Consider the following 21,613-nt stretch of genomic DNA (forward strand, 5'->3'; position numbering starts at 1 on the left):
ATGTTTTAACCTCTACTCTCTTGAGATTGTGATTTTTAGTTCCTGAGCTATTATTAGTATTTAATTTTTTGTTAAACTTGCTCTGATGGTGCAGTTCATATGTGTGCCCCCCAAAAAAAATCAAAACATGAAAGTAGAAGAGGACTTTTAGTTTGTCAAAGGCAATGACATTTACACTATAAATTGATGCAGAAAATGCACAGAATTGTGCATAAAAAGCATCAGAGTGCGTGAAAGAAAGTGTTGCATACTCAAAATTGTTTGGCAGAGGGCCTTTATATGTGCCCCCCCTCTTCAAACATTGGTACAAATCTACCACATTGCCACAGCTATAGTAAACCCAGATACATGGACCAGACAAAACAATCCCAATTTGTTAAAAGTATCCTATCCTATACTGTGTTAGAGTAAAGGCTTTTAACATAAAGGTCAGGTTTGACTTCTGTTGTTTGTGTATGGAAAAAAAAAATTCTTTGTGACATTGTCTTTGTTGCATCTGTGCTGAAAGTTTCAGTATAAAAGTTTCTTTTGAAAGTTATGTGGAAATCTGTCCCCAGGGAATGAAAGTATCCACACCATGCCTAAATTGTCAGAGGAGGGTCTAGGGGCCAGTGTCTGAGGAAGGGTGTGAGAAGGGGTCGGTGGGGGCTCTGAGCCTGCCCATAAGGCTGGTCTTTATAGAGGGCAGACAGATGAGGTGAGCAGGGCAAGCTGTCACTGAGACCAGAGTAATGACTAGAGCAGTCTGCTCCTGCCAAACCCTCTGATTGTTTTAAATTTGTTTGGGCGTGGGCGGTCTCTGACTTTATGAGGTGTTAGGATAGCATTGAATTTGTGTGTGTGCGCAAGTTTGCAGAATTTTTTGTGTGTTTGTGCGTGTATATAGACCTGACCCTGTGTTAAGAAATGTAGCTTTTTTTCCTCAATTCACGGTTCCTTACTAAAACACATATAATGTTTACCTGCTCTCTGTAAGTTAAATCAAGTAGTCTCACAAATGCCTGTCTGCACATACACCAGCACATTCTGGTCTTAATTTTTTGTGGTTGGCTTGGAGAGTGGACAAGACTGGAAGTAAAAATATTCTCTCCCTGCACTTGACACTTCAGGATCTACTTGGATTTTTCTCTCCCTCTGTCACTATAACACAAATACACCCACATAGACATATGCCAAATCTCTCTATGGCCTACATTATACCCTTTTTGAGACTTATCACAATTTCTCTTTCTTCCCTTGGCTCATCAGTTTACTTACAAAATAGATTTTGTCAGAGTTATTGATGTATAATGCATTGGCACCAGTGAGCTTATTTTCACTTTAATAATACTGAAATCTTTTATAGTATTATGTGATCTTGCATAGATCATTGTGACAGAATGAAAGCGGCATGGAGATGATCAAACAGCCGCTTGTTTCAGGTCACGTCTCCTCCGTCTATCTGTCAGAGCCACTCCAGAGAGGGTTAGGGAATGAGAGAGCACTATGACTGGAGGGAATTTCTCCAAAACAACGCCAAATCACTCACTTTTCCTGCTCCTCCCCATCCACCATGGAGATGTGTCAGAATCCAACGTCTGTCACAGTATCCCAAGGCAGCCTCCAGATCCAACAACGAACTGGCGCCGCTTGTCTTGTCACCTGTTATCTTTACCATGTCTTGGAGTTCTGCGTCGGATCACTCACAGCTTTCTTAAAAAATGCAGGGTGGGAGTTTTACAACATGGAACGTGCCATGGCATCTATTCGGGTCTATTAAATCTGATGACCCATAATGGCTGGAAATGAGTTAAGCAGAAATAAGTCGCTCAGAAATCATGCTTTTCTGGATGGAAACCAACTACTTATGGGGGATGACAGATGACACACATTTTCTCATTAGCAACATGACAGTGTCTCTTAAAAATTATGTTCATGTGCAAATAATTTGCAATAGTGATTTAAATGCAACATTTAGTGCCAATGCGGAAAGTAGTGAGATGCTCATGTAGCAGAAAAGTGGACATGTGAAGATCAGAAAGGTAGATTCATTTATTTCACTTCAGTATGAGATACTTGAAGACCACTATCTTTACCCAACGTTACTGTTGTTTCATGACTCTGACATTTCCCTTACCATCACCAAGTGCTTAATGTTTCCAGATCACAACCACAAATACCATAATCATGCTTCAGTTGCCAAAAAACAGATATTACTAGGGATGACAAAGAAAATCTTTCCTAGTTAATATTTTGTCAATGTTTTCTTTTCCTTTTTTTTTTTAAAGTGATCCATGTGTCATTATTTTTCCCAAGGATATATTTTGAGAATTCAAAATACTTGCATATTGGCATAAAAAATGTCGGAGCTGAAATTTGTTGTATACTTGTTCTGACAACATGTCGATGAATGTGTCAGATCTTTGTGCATTATTTTGAATCAAGAGCAGAAACAAGCACCCACTGTGAAAGCTGGTCTCTGCCTCTTAACACATGTTTCAACATCCACATTTGACATGGAGAGAGACAAACATCCCACAATTTACATAGTTATTACCTCATCACATAAGCATGTTGCATGGACAGTGGACAGACTATTAGTGCTATTAGGTTTCCACTTGCTGGCACACATGCACATTCTTGAAGACTATTCCATTTTTTTAAAACAGGTTCTACATACAGTGGAACTGTCCCTAAAAATCAACTGACAACAGACAATTAAATGCTGTATTAATGAATTTGTGAAAGTGGGGGCAGAAAAACATTGAAACACACTAGGAAATGCACATCAATTCTTATCAAGTTGTTGATGTTAAAAGGTTAGCAAACAACTGCCTAGTTTTACATCTAGCTACCTTAGCAATCGATATACAAGTGTAATAGTATTTTCTTTTTTTCTCTACACCAGCTCCTAGCTAGATGTTCAACTTTTTGTACCATTTAGTTGCTAACTTTGTATGTTTACCACTAAGTGCTTAATGGGTAGAGTACAGTGGGTTTATCAGATCGTTTTTGTTTATTTATGTATTTTATTTTTTTCTGTAAAAGGTTTATAGGGTTGATTAGAGCAACTGAGAAGACTTTCATGTCATGGACAAGATCTGAGTACACTTTACCTCAAAGTCCAGACGCTGTGTACCATACTGTGGATCCTGGCAATCCACTTTAAAAGGTGGTCTAGAGTACAGTTAAAGTGTACTTTGGAAAGTTTTGCATCTGGTGTGAAAAGGAAAGATACCAGAACACGAAAATGGAGTATTATTTCACCTGAGTAGCCACGAGTAGAGTTGCAAAGGCATTGCTCAATGCCGCCAGGGTCCACTGATATCTGCATATGCATGCAACATGTGTTGATCTCATCCTCTTAATTGTGTGGTCTTGGATGATGAATTTGGAAAGCAGGTGGGATCTTCATTTTTGACATTGCCCCCTAAATGTAATCAATAGTAGACATAATGTTAAGGTCGACTCCACTGTATGGGCTTGGGATTGCGATTGGCGCCCTTTTCTACACTGTGGTGACAACACGAACAAATGTCACATAAATGGTGACGCAAGTGTACTCGGGTACAGAGCGCCATTAGCCATGTGAACACTGAGCGGCATAGTACAAAACCTAAAATGAAAACACACCCAGATCTTACCTTACAGTAAATAAGTGTTTGAAACCAAAACAGTGAACTTAAAGATGCAAAAGGCTTCACAGAGTTGCAGAGTTGAATGTGAATTACTCTTGATTTTGACATTATTAGAATCATCTAATTCAATGTTAATATAAAAAATATAGCTTAGTGCAAGTTTCATAAAAATAAAGGTTAAAAGTTCAAAATAGAGTTATGAAGAAATTTTATCCAAGTCTTTGCCACTTCTCATGTGTTCTGGAGGTGATGTCTCCTTCCTGCAGGGAAGGAGACATCTTTGTCTGAGGAGCTTGTCGATGACTCCCCCATGTGGCTTCCTCCTTTTGGCATCCCCTCTGACAGGCAGATTACATTTGCTGTACAAAATCGTTGTAGGTACAAGCATACAGTATGTACTTTGGATTAATAGAGAGTGATATATGTGTAAAGAGTAATGTAGTTTATAAACCCTGAGAAGTCCTGTGGTGAGTGCGTGGTGCTCAAGGTGAGGATTAGCAGAGCGTTTGTGGCAACGTAACATCTGTTACAGGTGTTCTGTTGCTGAATTTGTGTGTGTGTGGGACACATAAGTGTTATGAATTACTCTAAATAGCAATAATCGTGAAATAATATGCTATTCAAATTACTATACGATTAAGACATACTTTTCTTATTTTTGTCTGCCTGTGTGTATTTGCATGTTTTTGCATGCAGCCATGGCTCTGTGTCAGGCTGTCAGCATTTGTTTTACACAATGTCACATTCCTGGAGTTGTCATATTGAGTCCGCTGAGGTACACAGTAAAAAACCCACAGGCATACCAGTGAGCTTGACACACCACAAATATCCACCCTGAGATATGACACAGCCCTAAAGTCAGGAAATAAAATGTCTACTGAGTGATACGCTTTTGTTTCTTTGTTTGCGTCTTTGTCTCCTTTGTTTTCCTTTCTGTCTTGCTTGCTTGTTTTCTTTTTTTTCCCACCTCCCTCTTTCAGTGTTCCTGCAGATTCCCCTGCTGTCGGCTCTCGTCACATTCCCCAATCTGTTAGCCTTCTGATACCGGGGCCAGACTTGAAAGGAAGTCTTAAGGACGAGAGCTTATACACTGTGCCAGATTTTGTTAAATAACTACGAGATGTTGGTGCCAATTCATCGGTAATTGTCCCTTCTGGCACAGTCTGTTGAAAGTCCTGGAGAAGCCTAAGCTCAAGATCACTGCAAGTGTTAATCTTCTTATACTTAAGGTATCAGGTTTTCTTTTGATGTCGCTAAACATGTTGACTCCTATCTCAGCGCAGAAGGCAATCCAGACATAGCTATGAGCGAGATGGGGGTTTGTCTGCCTTCGTCTTCCAAGAATCTCACGGTTTATGTGTTCCTCTGCTAGCATTCATTATGGTGCTAAAATAAAGCAACAACAAAATGAGTGAAAAAATGGAAACAGGAAGAGAGAGATTGAATCTGCGCTAATTGTCCTTTCCTTAGCGCAATTTGGCCTGCTCTTGTACGGTGTAAAATGGTTAATTTATTTTTAATGAGGCGAAATCCTATTTCTCAGACTAGTCAGTATAATAGCCCAAGGTTATTTCTAAGACCTGCTTCGTCAGTGGGCTCCTTTCAAGATCAACAAAAAAAGGCACTTGTCTGAAAGTATAAATGATTTAGTGTCTAATTAATTTTCCTGTCCCCAGGGTGTACTGTATATGTTTAAGGTTGCAATGACGCAGTCAGTGGTTGATTGTTTACATACACATAGCAGTGGTGATGACCATGCAGATCCATGTGCTGAGGAATCCGCCCCAGGGTGTCAGGTGGACAAGCGCGGGAAAGGTGCACCCTCTTGGGACCCGCAGTCCTTGGCACGCTGGGTCCCCTCAGGTGCTCAGGTGAGCCTTGGTGATCAATCACTGATGCTTTTTGTCAGGGGAGATTCTCCTATCAGTCAGTCAGGTGGGGCCTCAGGTGGTAGGTGATAGTGCATAGGCTGTGGGATCAGGGCGAGCTCCCACATGTGCAACAACACTGATCCAACACACAGGTGGAGATTTGTCATGGGCTGGTAGGAGCTCATCTCTGATTGAATACGGTGTTTGAACGTGACTTGTAGACACACACAGACACACACACACCAAGAGTAGAAGCATGTGCACTTATGTGTGCATTTTTGAGAACTTCATCTCTGCATTTCTTTATTGTACGCCAACACACAAATGTGTGTTCGTGTGTGTACATAAAAATACGTATGACATTTTGAATAAAAAGTCAAATCCCAGACACAAACTTCTTTCTTTCTTCCTCACACTGGAATCAAAAGCAAATGTCTGCCTGCCTGGAGGGAGTCTTTAAACATGTGTCCTGGAAGATTTATGGCAGAGTTTAGAACTTAATTGTGTGGGTTTGTTATTGGAAAAAGACAGGTGGGGACTGAGCCGAGACATGTTTTATCAATTTGGCTGTGTCTTTCTATATATCTTAAAGTATTGGCGAAATACAACCCGTGTTTTACTGTAAATCCACTTTTGATTTAGAGGTGCCTGTCTCTGGCAGGCAGAGAGGTGAATGTCTCCCAATGTAACCGCTGACTATGGAGGTGGTTGGGTGTTATTGTGTACTGCTGTCAGTCCTGTGTCAGTCGTGTCACCAAGCACGGTCAGTAAGTTCATTAAAAATATGTATTGTGTCCGCTTTGTTAAAATACTCACAGATAATCATTTTTTTAGCATCAGTTGCCTATTGTCATTTATAGCTTCTAAAACTTTCAGACTCAAAATTGGGATACTTCCAGGAACATTTTGTCTGGTAGAAACAGAAGCAGCATTTAGTCCGCACACACACGTGAAGTTCCTGACACCCTAAGCTGATCTAGGCCAAAATGAGCTGGACAAAATCCATTACAGAGCTCAAATGACGCTTGGTGGGTAGACTGGCATCAGTCAAACCCACAGGCTGCCCCGGGGTCATACCAAAGCTGGCACTTAGAGTTTTAACACACAGACAGCACACACATTATCCAGCTAATGACGGAATTACAGCACTGACTCACCGTGTAGCTACATGTAAGCGATGGGGGGACGGCAATAGATTATCGTCTGAGAAAAGAGGCACTTTCCCAGGAAAAGCAGCTGTCAGTGAGAAAGAGACGGGGAGAAAGAAAGGAAGGTGGAGATGGACATAAACTCCCAAGAAAGGAGGTTTAGATGATTGTAATTATGACTCTATAAAACGCTCAATACTGTCATTATCATTGAGTCATATGTCCATGCAAGAGAAAGGGATGTTTAAAAGGATGTGTCATCAGTGTCTGAGGCTGAAATGGGTAGGAGAGGTTTACACTGGAAAGGAATAAGATACACGGACTGTCCTTTGAAATTGGCATAGACAACAAACATTTATAACATATCCAAGAGGACGTAATGGATTATGGTAGCCATGTCTGTCTGTGTCTGTGTCCTTGTGTGTGTGTGTGTGTGTGTGTGTGTGTGTGTGTGTGTCTGTCTCCTGCATTGAGATGCAGTTTGTGCCTGTTTTCATTTGTAACTGAATGACTATGTTCCTCATATGGACACATGTGGATGTGTTTATATGCTTGTATGAATGTGTACTCATGCTGTGGGCGGACGTGTATGAGTGTGTGTGGAGAGCCCAAAGTGTCTGCGCCTTAATACCGAGAAGCTGTTAGCGCGAGACGAGTGCAGCGACTATAGGCCTCTGTGTTGCGGTGACTCTGTATAAACGCTGTGGTCGCTCTGTTTTCTTACTCTGGTTTCAGAGCAAATGTCTGAAAAGTTCATATTTTCAATGGCAACTCTGAAAGGAACCATAAATTCACAGGGTGCTTTATTTTTATCCTCTTCACATAATGAAAGTTCCAGAGGACAAAACAGTCCCAGCGAGGGTGGGGTGGGTTGTGAGAAAGCAGTGTGGGGGCTGGAGGGCGTGGGGTTGATTGTGGTTTTGGGGACATAAGAGAAGGGTGCAACTGTACTGGACATGTAGCCATTTGGGAAAAGCGACTCTGAGAAGTGTTCCCCAGCCTCTGCTCTCTGCTCAAAAAAAGGGCCTTTGAGCAAACAGTGTGCGGGATGTCTGTCGGCTTTTCCAAGTGAAATCCAATCGAGCTGGGTCTGAATATTCTCAAGCAAAATGGCTCCAAGTTCAATTACACATTACAAGCCGCATGACAGTTTCCATTGTGCAATACTCAATCTAACAAGACTGCGCTAAATCGGCCAGGCACCCCTGTTCACACTGGAGTCAGTGTGCCGAGACAGGAGGGAAGGGCCCTCGACAAGAGGCCCTCTTAACTACTCTATTATGGTAACACATACCTGTAGAGAAGCGGACACCTGAGACTCAGAGCCAAGCAGCTAGAGGCAACTAGCTAACACCGCTTCCCCCTGGTTGCACCCTCTTGTACTTGACTGTTGTCAAACTGTTGTGGTTCTAATGCTTTTGTGTTGATTGTGGGAATCTGAGTCATGAGGAGATAATCTGGTGGCCCTATAGCCTTGGGCTTAGTTGTTGTAATGAATCCAGAGAAGGCCTCTCTTTAATCTCTGCTTAGAGGACAAAGTTTCAGTGTACTGTACGCAGACGATTCTGTGCTCATCTTGATAAATATCATTTAATCATCAGTGACACCTCATAGGTCCTTGGCATCCAAGCTGGTTTGCTTAGGCCGTTCCAGGGTGTAACTCACAGCTCAGCCATGCAACCTCCTTTTCCCTTTGGTGGCGGGGAGAGGAAGAGAGAAGCCCCTCTTCGTAGTTAGATCACTGTGGTGGTGGGAATGCTGGAACCAACCCTGTTAAAACTTGAAAACATTCCCTCCTCAAACCACCATGACTGAGTAGATTAGGCCCCCATCCGCAGGAAAACAATCTTATTTCCTGAAGATATTTGGGGCGTTTAATTCAGAAACAATGCTGGCTGGCGCACTGAGCCTCTTTTATTGCATGCTTTTTTATTACCATTCTAGAAGTTATTCAAATAAAGTAAATGAGTGGTTCGGAGAAACGTGTTAAGATGCACACCAAATACATTGGTGTCAGGCTTAATTATTCCCCCAGATGAGTCTTTTCTTGTGTCTACACCAATTAAAGTCAAGGGAATTGAATCAGAGAAACATGCGTTCCTGTGTACTCGGTATAGCCTTTGTAGAAGCCATGTCATTGATGACACACGGCTATATACATATTTCATTGGGACATGCATATTTTACAGTGTAATCCTTGGCACACCACTGCTTTGTTCACAGTATGTGGATAGGCCGGGAGAGTAGGAGGCTTTCTTTGTTGGGTCGTGTTATATCAGTGAGAAAGAAAAAAATGCGAAAAGTCTAAATGTGTTATGACAGTCAGAATCATTTCACTGTTACTGTGAAGCCTTTGATAATGACATGGGAGTCTGCAGGTAGAAAAGGTGATATTCCGTGGCCATCCTTACATTGTTATTAACTTTTTTGCACAGGTCAGTGTTAAGTAAGTCTGACTTTTTATACTAATTATCAAACAAGGTAGAATGCATAGTCAATGTACTATTCTAATCTATATTCCACATTATTTCATAGCCTTCACACTATTGATATTACTGGAAGGATCATTTCTATAATTTAATTTACCGTCACTGGGCTGAAAAGGAATAGCAACTACAAAGAGCACTTACTCGCAACCCAACAGAGAGTTAGAGGCAGACCATGCAGGAGCCGAGCGAAGCCCAAATATGCTTGTGCAGCAAACATGATTGCATGTGGTAATTTCCTGTGCTGTGTCTGCATGGTGTTGTGGTCGAAGGAGTGATTATACTGTGCCAGAGAAATGCAAATGTATGTGTTCGCAAGAGACATAACATCCAGACACAATTAAAAGCACAAACAAGTGTCAGCCAGTGTTTGTGTTAATAACCGGGTTTCGGTGGAAAGGGAGCGAGAGGGTGAAAGACAGACGGAGAGAAAGAGAGATTGCGGTCACAAACACGTGTTGCCTCTGCTCAGTGGGGGAAAGAATGGCAGCACTTATAAGTGGAATCCAACTGGAAACACGAAGGGGTGTTGTACGGCTGCTGGGATAAATATCGACTGTTGGGCCATACACCCCCTCACACCCCAACTCAAGTTGTTTCCCCCAAGAACCCCCCTGAAAAAAAAACAAAAAAAACAGCAAAGTTCACAGGAGTAACTTCAACCGTATCACTCACATCTAATAGCTCTGTGTACTCTGGCTACTCATGCTACCAGCACTTGATCATTGTGTTGTGTTAGTTGCCTCTGGTCCTGCTTCCTTTAGACTCGGGCTCATTCACCCATACAGACAGTGAAGACGGAATTCAGTAAAACTTTGGCCCAGCAGCTGGTCAAGAAATGCCTGCAGTCAGATTCAGCTTGAGTGGAAACATGAGACTCTGGGCAAGTTGATACAAGAATAATGCCGTACTGGATAACATATATGAGTGACAGGGAGATCAGAAAGCTTTAAATGATTTCTGTGTCTTAATTACTGCTTATAACTAAAGTCTTTGATGCTTACATGTGTCCCCAGAGTGTTTCAAAGTGTTCATATTAATTTGCATGTATTGTTGTAAAATACACATGCACTTGTGTTTGCAGACGTGTAGACAAGCACACAGGAGATCTTTAACAACAAACTGATTGACCTGTGTCAGAGTTTGCTAATACTAATGAGGCTGGGAGTTCTTCCTCTCTGTCATTTTCTTTATTGATTGCAAGCAAGTACATCTTAATTGGTCTAGATCCCCAGAACCTGAGATGACTGATCAGTGCTTAATGTATTCTCACATACCTGTGCATGCACTGACTTACATTTATAGCTGTGGAATGATACATCATAGCCAGAAAACGGAGATGATATACAGACCTGAAATATGTGCAAGCTTACCTGTGGTGTTGCTGGTTTTTTAAGTGTCTCATATTATCTTACCATGACATTTTTGTTGGATTTTGGGGCGATCATGCCAGATGTTGGTGTCTGATCGCCTACGGTAAAAACATGACACAACACGAATCAAAAACAGATCCCTCTCTCTTAAAAACGCTATTGCTCATTCATTCAGGGGGAGATCACATGTCGTGTTCGTCTGTTGCCAAAACACAAAGTGTCTCAAACTATTCCAAGATTACAGCCTGAGATAGCTCTGCTTATCCATCTGTCACCATACAAAGAGTTATCTCTTCTTGTTTAAGTCACTCAGGCTCAACATCTAATCTGAAGCGTGCGTGTGTTTGTGTCTGTGTGTTTGTGTCTACGCGTTGTGTTGAGAAAGAATGTATAGGCCAGAAGCCCAGTCAAAGCCTTAAATCTTTCCCTTTCCCACATTGTTACACCCTTCCTGCTGCCTGCATGCTTTCAATTTGATGTCATTGAATATTCATTTTTTTTTCAAAAGCTAGACTTATTATCTATGTTAGCATATTATACTTGGCCATACAAGGCCTTTTTTATTGGTAGAAGTAAGGATATCACTGGTTAACTGTTAACTGCCAAGAAAATTTTTGACAGGTTACACATGTCAGTCTGTAGGTCAGTTTTGCTTCTCTTCACTTTACTCCAGTGCACACCACCTGGCGTGGTGGGAGCTAGCTAATAACAATGTCTCGACCCAACAGTGTTGCTTTGGAAACATTGCGCCCACCCTTCTGTCTCCCCACAATGTCACCCCAGTGAAAGTTGCTCAATTTTGAGCAGCAAATCCCCTTTAGTTTTGCTAACTAGGTATAATGTCAATGTTAGCTGTGTTAGCACTTTAAGCAGTGTCAGCACAGCTTGTGGTGTTAGCATTCGTTAGTTAACAATGCTAAAGGCGTTTTGTGGCTCAAGAAGCTGCTCGTTCACAGGGGCCTCCTGCGGGGAGACCGGAGGGTGGCCACCATGTTTCCGCAGCAACACTGATCCTGTGGTAGTACCAGTGATAACTGCGAATGAGTGGCACCACTAGTTATCTCCAACCCGACCTGGGTGGTGCACAGTGCAGAGCGACCGAGGCTAAAATAAGCCAACCAGTTGAGACCAAAGGCTGGGCAGCAAGCATTATGTTTGCACATGTCACAGGCTCTAAGTCAGCAAAGCGAACAGAAAATAAAAGTCAAGACATTTACATCGCAAAACTGTGATGAAATGTGGCACTTAAGCTCATTGAGTTGGAAATCTAGAACTGACATTTGTAGTTGGAAGAGACTTTATGAGGTACATTTTTACAGATGTGAATGTGTGAGGTAAAGTGGTGGTCGTATAGATAAAGTGCGTCTGTTTGTTCTGCGTGTCTGCAGTATGTACAGTACCCGAGCTTGTGGTTTTTATCCTTTGTCCTCTAGCATCCATGTGCCCTCTGATAGTCTCTAGAACAAGGAAAGAGCTCTTCCTCACAAGGTCAAACGCGTAGCTATCACACTGTGCCATCGATGGCTGGTGACTTACAAATCATAAGTATTGATCATGGCAGCAATCATACTGAATGTAGGACAGACAGTAAAATCATATCCACTTAAGCTTAATAGCCCACATTAAAGCAATTATGCACACAAACTAGGACTGTCCAGCTGTACGCGTATTATGCCGGTCCATATATCTTTTTTTTCCGTTTTTACTTTGCATTTTTATCCATGCACTTTTGGTAATGAATCAAGGTTTTACTTGCTATTGACTGCTTCAGGTGGAACAGTTGTAATTGGTTGGGCGACCCCTCATCAACTCTGTAGCCTTGTAGGTAACACTGCTCTAGTCAGTGACATAATGTGCTTAAGGTTTTTACTGTATATGTGTGTGTCAATACTCATGTATTTACTAATGACAGTGTGAGCGCCGTGTGGTGACCTGCTAATGAAATTGGTGCATTTGTGAGCCAGTCAACAGGTCAAGGACTGAAGGAGATATTGCAGTCGTTGTCTGCTAGCGTTCTGGCACATTGGCAAGCAATTAAACCATTTTCAGTATATTTCAGGTGAGCACTTGAAATTATGGCCACAGTGTGTGTTTTCAAATGGTGTTTATTTAGGAAATGTCAGATGAGCACCTTTAGTGTTTTTCATTGGTCTACTGGAGATTGTTCTCTTGGCGATTTTGACTAATTACATTCTGTTCACAAGCACACCTTAATTCACTATAAACTTTTATTTGCTCTGGAGATATTGGATGCAACTGTACTTGGAATCATTTTTTTGTTTACTGATATGAGTTTACTGCATATATATCTATATCTATATCTATCCATCTACATACATATATACAATCAACTTCTTTTTTTGTGATTCAAGAATCATCCTCACATACCTCTAATCATTCAATGTGGCAAACTCCACCCATCTTACACCCGTGATGCTAAAATAAACCATGGAAAATATTTTTGATGCTGAAATAAACCATGAAAAATATTTTTGAATGCAGTTTGAACGAGGTCTGCTCCACGCGCATACAGTCTATTCACAGAGACTGAAGCTCATGTGTATGGAAGCTGAAGCATCATTCATTAAAATTCCAGGATTCCCACAGGCGACAGACAGTGTGATTATAACCTATTGGAGATATATGCAAGTGAACCTGTTGACCGTTGCTTCAATGTGTTTCCAATAAGAAAAAAATGTATTTTTTTAAACTTGTGGCACCAAAAACTTACATTCTAGAAACCCTACCAAACTGCATAATAGGAGGTTTAGACTGTTCCCATTTAGCATACTCTATGCAGTACAATAAGTCGTACTATGTGCACTCTTGTCAGAGAATTGAAACGTCTTGTGAAGCAAAACATCCACTTATAAACTTCATTTTCTGCACCATTTTTCACTCTGTTGATTCCATCTTTTGTTTAATAACCACTTTCCCCTTTTCTTCCTTTTTATCTGCTTTAAGATGAAACATGCTCATGAAAAATTTATCGCCACGATCTGCATATGCCGATTCCCCTGATTGGGTTGCCGTCTCTTGTTTGGAAAAAAAAAAAGGAATGAAAGCAATATCAGGCAGCACTGAGTGAATCTCAATTTCTCCGTTTTTGACAAATGCATTTCATCTCCACCATGCCAGCGGAAGAGGTTATCAGAGCCAGAAACGGCCTCTACCTCAACCTCTCCATCCACTCCATCAAACAGAAAGAGGGAGAGAGCAAGGGAGGGCGATGAATATTTAAAGAACTTTAACTGGTTACATTTAATGTTAAACGCATGAGAGCCAGAGCGCCAATATATTTGCACAGACTTCTCACTATGCTTTATAGGGCTTCTAATTTTAACTGCAAATTCTGGGGTTATGATATATGGGCAAATTACATGCATGTTATTTGAGGGGAAAGTGTGGCATGTGCTATTTTGCACTGTGCGCTTAGAAAGAACAACCAGCAGCGGAACGCTAGCGCACTAGAAAGAGACGGAAAGTGAGCTTTCTCTGAAAAAAAAAACCAAAAACTTATGTCATCAAGCTCTTTCATTATCTAATGTTAACACCCGAGAGATCAACATTGCCTCGAAGATATGGAGTTATAATTGCTTTTATTGGTTTATTGTGTGAGAGAACGAGCTCTTTGATGTATTTAAGGGACCAACCTAATGAATCAGTGAATGCAGAAACAGCCTATCCAGGGAGCTGATCTCAAAGAGGGTGATGGTGGGGGTGGGGATGTGTGTGTGTGTGTGTGTGTGTGTGTGTGTGTGTGTGTGTGTGTGTGTGTGTGTGTGTGTGTGTGTGTGTGTGGGTGTGTTTGGGGGGGTTGCAACAATGCGTTCTTTAGTTGCCAGCAATGGTGAACAAGCAAGGACTTAATCAAGCAGAGTTGGCCAAAGAGCAGGGGATAGGAAGGCAAGTCAAGTGTAAACATCCTATACAATGTTGAACGGTGAGATGCGTGACCTCAGAGTTATGGGAGCAGGCTGAGAAGAGGGGGTGGGCTTATTTAGCAAATATCTAGGAGTGCTTTTGACCCCATAGTGACCGCTTCGCGAGCCCGCTACCACCGACACACACAGACCCATCAGTCGTTAATCATCGTTTGTGTTGAGAGCCGGCCTTGTTTGAACTGGAAAAATGCTCTATACGAACACTGCACCTCCTATAGATTGTGTACTTGCTGATTTTTGTTGACTCATTACTAGGACTTTGTAGTCCATGCCTTTTTTTCCCCCCTCTTTGAGGCTGGTGTACAGGGGGCTGTGAGAGGTTGTTGTCACGGCAGCGGAGGGCAGAAGAAGCCATGTGGATCTGGTTACCCCTGGCTTTTCCCACAAAAAGTGATCAGAGACTGAAAGTTGAGAGCATGCGTACCTTGCAGCAGGTTTACTCGCATTTCCAGTTTAACCTCCTATTAAACTGTCCATTGTGCTCCCACTCTGCCCACAGACCCTCCTCTACATTCTCATACCCATCAGGTCAGTCAGGTTAACAGCCAAAGGGAGGTAGCAGGGAGGAGGGCAACACTATCTCATCTCTGCCCCTCTGTCGCTCTGGAGCCTGCGCAACACATTGGAAGAAAGGGAGAGAAGTACATACTACAACCGTTTGATGAGCAGCAGGGCAATAAATTCATTAATCATCATTATATGCCTCATCAAACTCTTTGCCAGCCTCTCCATGGGAGTTACACAAATTAGCCAGTGAAAAAAGCAGTAATTTTAGAGGAGCTAGGTAAGTGCTTTTTGATTGCTTTCTTGAACAATGCTTCCCCTGACAAGCTAATAAATCAGATCTTTCTATACTTAAAGTGCAGCTACTGTGAACCCAATCTGAGCTCCCCAAACAAAAAAAAACAAAACAGGAGGCTGTGTGGGACAAGGGGTTTTACTACAGCCAAAGCTCTTTCACAGATTTGTTTTGGATTCCTCCTCTTTATTCTGCAACAAAGAGGCCTGGGTACAAAGCTTTTGATAACTGAATGAACTGTTGTTATGTCTCCAGATGCAACCAGGGATTTTCTCATATTGGATCAAAATAACCTCATGTTTGACTTGAGATGAAAAAAATCTGAGCCAATAGTGACCATATGGTGCAAAATTCAATTAGCTCCCCCTTTTTTCCCTTTCTTTTTTCTAAGCTAGTCCAGGTTTAAACATAGGAGCTCGAGTGCGACGCATGGACAGACGCATAGCCGCAGCTTGCAAGCTTTAGTCTATACAGAGAGATCCTAGCTGGCAGGTGATGCGTACCTACTACAGCGATCATATCCTTCCATCCAGATGGCCATTCCATGCAAGACCAACAAATCATCCATCAGACTGGAAACGGCTCCTTTATTGAAAATGAGGTCAATAGAAGATTTGAGCCTGGTTTTGTGGCTGGCCATGTTAGTCTCCTCCAGGTATTAGCAGCTCTCAGATAGCACGTTAGATGGGAGGTCTCATGTGGGAAGGGATGCAGTTGGAGGGGTTAGTGAGGGGGGGGTTGGGGGGTAGTTAGGGGTGGTCTTTATCTGTTTAAAGCCCCTCTCTGATGAGATTACCTATTGGAGTTGGCTGTAAACCACCCTGTTAATCAGAGTGCAGCAGCCAACACACTCCCACTGGCATGCAGCCACCGCTTGATTTTTTTTTTTTTTTTTTGGATGGGTGGTGGTAGTGTTCAGAAAGAAAAAGAAACTCCCAAATATTCTTTTCATCGCTAATCATTTGCTGTGACTGCGACATTCAGGTGACAAGTGTAACATGAGCAAGCATGGACATGAACTAAGCTGATTTGTTTTGCTCCTTCGTGTTTATGTTTAGATTTGGCTGCCATCTAATTTGTCTGTTGAATGACGAAAACTCAGCAGCTACCTGCATGTACTAAAAACCAGAGCAGCCAGTGTGGTGCTCCTCAAGTGGACAGTGTGAGTTGCATCACTAGCAGACACTTTACTAAATTGGCACTGAAAGACTGTTGCACATAGGGCCCATGCAGCTTCCTTCTCTCATTGTGTGGGAGTTGAGGGCCAGAGAGTTTTGAATGAGTCCAGCAGTGGCGGCGTCTCCTTGCCCCTCCTCATTAATGTTCACTCCACACACCGCTGAACTGAGCACGGCTCAAAATAACTGGGGGAGGAGGAAGGGGGGGAAAAAAGGCAGTGCCCAGTTTATCTCCATCTTGGGAACTGATCCAATTAAGTAAGTGCCCATTTGCATCCATCAGACTACACCAAACTGGGAGGAAAAGTGGTAAAGCTCGGAGCAAACAAAAGGGGCCAGCAGTGAGAGAAGGTCCATTTGTTGTGCAAGGTGGTTTGGAGAGGGTAAAGTGTCCCAGATGAACAGTGGATAATGGTTATGTTACAGGCAGTGTGTGCGCCGGTGCTTGTGTCGGAGCAAGTGTGTGTGAGCGCAGGCAGTATAGCGGTCATTAGGACAGATATCTGTGTGGTAATGTGGAGCAGATGTTGAGAAGAAAGGGATCATTTAAAAAGGGCAAATGTAAATAAACAGTCAGGCAGCTTGGTAACCCGCCTCCCTCCTGGACCCTCTGAAGTCACAGAAAGAAAACAGTTCATCAATCATCACCACAACCATTGATATTGTTATATTAGAGGGCATTATCGTACATATATTGATGCACTTTGGAATGTTTCCTCTCAAACCACACGTACTATATTATTACCATTTATTTATTTTATCTTTACTGTGTTCGTGTGATGAAACTGCTGAGGAGGATGCTGCATTGCGAGGTAGCAGGGTTGTGTCACAAAGCACAAGCATTAGTCAGTGTTTTCAGGATTGAGTGCGCTGAACTTGCTCACCTTGTGACCAGAGTGAGGGAGGAGCCAGGCCGGGCATACAGACAGGTCCTGTACACAGTCACAGGAGGAAGAACCTGCCGGTGTCTCCACCTCCAGTTTGGATGCACACACTTACTGCTCTGTGGCTGTGCATACCTGAGGGGCTTTGGCGTGGACTTTGAGTCCCTCCTGTGCATGTATGTGTTTTTAATGTGTGTGTGTGTGTGTGTGCGCGCGCGTGCACGTCACCTTCTCCCGGGTAGGGCAGACCCCCCCTCAGTGTGAGCTCCAGTGAGCCCTTACATGGCCACTGAACACAGACCCTTTGCAGTCACAAGGTCAGAAGCTCACGCCACACTGCTGTCAGAGCAGATTGGTCAATGAGCAGCCCCTTTAAGGAGTCAAGAGCTCCGTGAGTATTTGTGTGTGTTGTGGCATTTATACATTGAAAGTTGATAACATGTTTGTTGAAACATTTTGAATAATTTTGTCTGATAATGCAATTATCCATCCTTGAATTTAAATTGTGATCAATATTTTATTTTTTGTTTTGCATAATGAACACAATTTAATAATCCAACCATACCTAAACAGACGTATTATTTGCCACTGGAACTGAATCCTTCGATTCTCCCAACCTCAACCCCTGGCCTCCTAGGACCTCCTAGTTCATCACTCTTAGTTAATGTTTTTTTTTCCTTCCCCTTTTTCCCCCCTTCTTCATAGAAATGTTTTATTTATGTTGGGGGGAGGACACTTAAACCATCTCGCAGCTGAAAATTACACGTGTAATCTCTCCCAGAGGAACTCCACGGAGAAATAGAAAAACAGTCGGTGAAGTGCAAAAAAACAGTGGTAAATCACTCTCTGCCACCTTATCTGGGTCGCTTTACAGTGTGTTCAGGACCGTTTTATAACTCCACTTAACGTGAACACTGGAGGTGCCAAAGGCTTGAGACTCACTTTACCTCGACTTTTTTTCCCCAGAAAGTGGGTGGATACTCGCACATTTCAGTAGCCAATTGTTTGATTCAAAGCAAAATTAAATTTGTTTAACAAGTTGTTAGGACCAAACATGCTGTCAGCTCCTGCCTCAAGTCTCATGTGCAGTCTTGCCCAGAAAACTAAAGCAGAAATATTGTACCCTTATTAATGATTAAATAGCCATGAGCAGTTAGTGATCTCACTAAAGAAGAGTTGCTCTTGTGTTTAATGAAAAAGAACTAAATGTTCATATTCTTGTGGCACATTATGCCAGGATTGCAAAAAAAGTCAGACCCAAATCAACTGTTTATTATAGGGGTATTATAGCAGCCGTCTAGAATATGTGTTTAGATATAAAAGTGTGCCTAGGACAGCTAGTCCCGGTGAAAGATACACTCATTTTTACTCTTTTTTTTTTTGGTTTTGGAAGAGAAGACTTTTATTTTTATTTTTTTAGCATTAAATTGAAAATCCATAGGGGAAAAAAAAATATCTCATTGCATTTCAGCCTCTTTTATAAATGACCCCCTTTTCTGAGAAAAAAAAACCCCAAAACGCCCTCCTTTTATTTCAGCCAACTTTTATACCGCATTAGGGCAACACCCGTGTTGCTGATCACACACACTCCCCGCGAATAATCTGTGCAGGTCAAGTACACCGGGTGTCTATTTACGCATTTGAGCTGAATTTGACCCCAACTCGTATGTGTTGCATCGTGTAGCCGGTACGCTTTATCAGGCTGTTTATACGGAGTAGCGTTTGGTGCGCTGAGTAATCCCCTCAGTGATATGGGAGTGTGTTTATCAGCAGGTTTTGGTTTCACCTTGTGCTCTGACACACAGTAGCATTTGAGAGGCGTTCACAGAGCAGTCCAGTGGCAGGTGTCTAATCTGTTTGGTCCACAGCGCCCAAGTCTCTTCACAGGTCTGCCCCTGCAGCAAATCTTCTGCCAAACTACCGATAGGCCTATTTTAGGCTTACAGTTTGGGTAAAGCGATATCCAGGAGATAATCAGGCATTTGATATAAACAATTTAATTGCATATTTTGGAGTGTGTTTATAAAAATGGGCATGCTCTTGTTCGGCTAGTGAATGTTGGCGTGAAGATTTAGACCAGCTGCGTAAACTTGTTTCAGAAAAAAAAAATCAATTTTAGTAGGTTTAATATTATGTCTTTTGTTTTCTAAATATTGCTACTTTTTGCACACGGAACATCAAATTGAATGTTATTGGTAACTTTTGAATAAGGCGTCTTAACCTGTAATAAACCCGCGCACTAGTCTGCACAGATAATAACAATAATAAAAGGATTATAAGGGCCACAGACTTAACTTTCTCTTCATTAGATCCTACCGTTCCCAAAAGTGTCGAAAACAAACAAGAAACCACGGTTTACTCTTGTTATTCATTAGTCTTATATTAGCACTATTTTCAGCCTCCACTGAAAGTCTCCCTCATGACACCAACACACCGAAGTACACACATAAATGTCGTATCTACTTTTAGAGTAAATATGCATAAACCGGCAGAGAAGCTGTTGCTGTTTTTCTGTAGATGACAACAAATGCGATCAGTTTCTATTGATAGGCCTACTCAAAGAAATACACAAAAATAATTACGCATTAATTCGATTTTAGACGCTGGGGCAAACATTTACATTTTACTTGTTTGGGTCAAAGCATGGACATTTAATAGTTAATTCAGTGCATTTAAATGAACCGTGAGTCGCGGCCTTCAGACTGCATGTGTAGCCAATGGCCTTTATTTTCAGTTTTGGAAAGAAAAAAAAAAGAAGTTAAATTGATATGACGACTGTAATAATAAGGAGCATTATTTTCTCCAAACATCCCGGATTCTGCTCAACAGTAACAAAGTCGGAGTGAAGGGAACAGACCTTATCCTCCTCTTTTTCTCTTTTGCTTCTTCTCCTGTCGGATTATTTTCCCCCACTTTCACACGTGGGAACGGTTTCACCCCTACTTAGTATTCTCACATTGTAGCAATCCCAACAATGAACCGACACGCCATTCAAGCGGAGGGGAAGCCAGGGACCGACTTGTATAAAGTTGCAGAGAGCATCTCCCCTGTAGGCTATCATGCCTCTGATGAAGGGGTTGCACATTCTCTCGCTCCGCTTCCTCATGTAATCATGGGGTTAATTGACTGGCTTTCACCACGCCTAGAAATAGAACAAGTATAATCAACGATCAAATGTGTATTTTTAATTAGAGAGAGGGTCGTCCTTTTTTTCTCCTTTTCTTTTTTTCTTATAGTGACTATGGTGAGCTTAAATGCATTGACGTAAAAAAAAAAAGAAGCTGTTTATAAATGCTATAAAAATATATCTGCTTTAAATTTTTACTTTTCAACCCTACATTTTCGTCAGGAACATAATAATAATACTACTAATAATACATAAGTTATTATCAATTACAGTGCAAATAATTAATGCAGACTCTACAGGGATATCCTCTTGTGCTTTTTTACCCACTGTGTGTTTTGATAAACAGTTGGAAGAGACATTGCTGAATTTCAACATGCTTTATCACGACTGTTTCCTGTTTGGCAGTTTAGTTAATCATTATCTCAACGATTTTTGTATTTTTTAAATTAAGATAGTTAAATGGAATATCTGTGTTTGGTGTGCACTGTTGTAACCCCACACTCCCCCGCCACACACACACACGCACAGACGCAAACACACACACACGCACAAACATGAAAAACCTATTTGACGTATAAACGTCACAGTGTTTACCTAGTCTCACGCTGATGATTTACACCGCAGAAATAGTGTGTATATTGTCCCAGTGAAACATTACTTCTTCAATCAATTCTGAGAAAACAACGCGATTTCTAATAAAACTCTAATACTCTCTGAGGGGACGTTGCATCGAACAGTTCAATTCCCTCGGGATCAGCAAAGAAAAAGAAAAAAAAAACATAATTATGCTATTTAGCCGGCTGATGTGTCGCAATCACTGCTCCAGCACACTCTGTCAGATTAAAATAGAGGGCCCGAATAGAGGACATTAAGGCTAAGGGAATTATATAAACCTCAGGGGAGATTTCAAATTGGAGAGGGGGAAAGTAAACTATAGAGATTAATGGCAGCCATAAACAAGAGCATGCTGTCCCACTTCACTAGAGGTCAACAATAACCGCATTAATAATAATATTAACAATAGTAAGAATAGTGTAAATGATAATAATAATGATGATTATTAATAATAACTCAGTATCATTTAAAATGTACTGCAATAATCACCTAATAAACGAATATTGCAACCAAAATATGGAAAAAAAAGTAAAAATAGTCTAATAATAATTTTTGCCTGTGCTACTAAAAA

At 41.6% G+C, this 21,613-nt stretch overlaps 1 long non-coding RNA gene across 6 annotated transcripts in view; it reads left to right on the forward strand.

The window, feature by feature from the left end:
- Positions 1–21,613, forward strand: part of LOC121937823 (uncharacterized) — a 394,787-nt gene that overhangs the window by 104,466 nt on the left and 268,708 nt on the right. The window lies entirely within an intron of this gene.

Source organism: Plectropomus leopardus, chromosome 1 (assembly GCF_026936395.1).
Source record: "Plectropomus leopardus strain MGB_pleo_1.0 chromosome 1, ASM2693639v1, whole genome shotgun sequence".
NCBI classification, from domain to species: Eukaryota; Metazoa; Chordata; class Actinopteri; order Perciformes; family Serranidae; genus Plectropomus; species Plectropomus leopardus.